Source organism: Bos grunniens, chromosome 6 (genome assembly GCF_055505025.1).
Source record: "Bos grunniens cultivar Pamir isolate PY7600 chromosome 6, Bosgru_T2T1.0, whole genome shotgun sequence".
Classification (NCBI taxonomy): Eukaryota; Metazoa; Chordata; class Mammalia; order Artiodactyla; family Bovidae; genus Bos; species Bos grunniens.
Genome location: NC_141170.1, coordinates 3,098,670 through 3,100,016, shown reverse-complemented (window position 1 = coordinate 3,100,016; position 1,347 = coordinate 3,098,670).

Here is a 1,347-nt window from a genome sequence, read left to right as displayed (position 1 = left end):
AAACCATGTACTGTGGGTTTTGGCTGGGTTTGAGTCTCAGCCATCTGGGTTCAAGTCCCAGTCTGAGGTAAACAGTTTCAGTCACCAGATTCTACAGACCGTGAAGGTGATGTTCGCCTACACTGGCAGTAGCTGCCCTTTTCTGCTCCTCTTTGGACACAGCGTTTCCCTCGTGGGTCAGACAGTAAGAGTCTGCCTGCAACACAGGAGATCAGTTTGACCTCTGGGCAAAGATCCTCTGCAGAAGGGAATGGCTACCCACTCCAGTATTCTTGCCTGGAGAATTCCAAGACAGAGGAGCCTAGAGGGCCACAGTCCATGTGGTTGCAGTCAGATGCAACTGAGCGACTAACACTCTCACTTGGGGACAGGCGGGTGACAGCTGACCACCTGTCCTAATAAACACCACAGGGCAGCACTCAGATGCAAGAATGCATCGGCCGCAACTTTCTCACACAAGAAAACAAGGCCAGAGTGAAATACAGACGCAGGAGCTCTCATAAGAGGACTAATCCTGAACATTCACAAACATGGGCTCCTTGACGTTGATCAGGAACCAATATGGACACAACCAGATTCCAGACACAGGAATAATTTTAATGATTCCATAAATACACCACAGCCAGAATTCTCCAAAAGTCAACTCGGGTCACGTTACTGTCGGCACCAACACCGTTCAATGTGCCCCCCGTTCAGTCACTGGGGGTACACACACTCAGTTCACACACTCAGTTGTGTCCTACTCTTTGAGACCCCATGGACTGCAGCACATCAGGCCTCCCTGTCCATCACTGACTCCCAGAGTTTACTCAAACTCATGTGCATGAGTCAGTGATGCCATCCAACCATTTCATCCTCTGTAGTCCCCTTCTCCTCCCGCCTTCAATCTTTCCCAGCATCAAGTCTTTTCAAATGAGTCAGTTCTCTGCATCAGGTGGCCGAAGTATTAAAGCTCCAGCTTCAGCATCAGTCCTTCCAATGAATATTCAGGACTGATTTCCTTTAGGATGGACTGGTTGGATCTCCTTGCAGTCCAAGGGACTCTCCAGAGTCTTCTCCAACACCACTGTTCAAAAGCATCAATTCTTGGCCGCTCAGCTTTTTTTATGGTCCGACTCTCACATCCCTACATGGTTACGGAGAAAACCACAGCTTTGACTAGGAGGACCTTTGAGCAAACGTTATATTCCTCAGCTCAGAACTCTCCACCCGAACCACGCGCCAAGAAACTCAAAACAAGAGAAGCGATGGGTCCGCCATTTTCCCTCTCACTTCCGGTTCCCAGCGCCCCGCCCCGTGACACAAAAGGGCCGCACCAGGCCATTGCGTCATCGCCGCGCGCCGCTT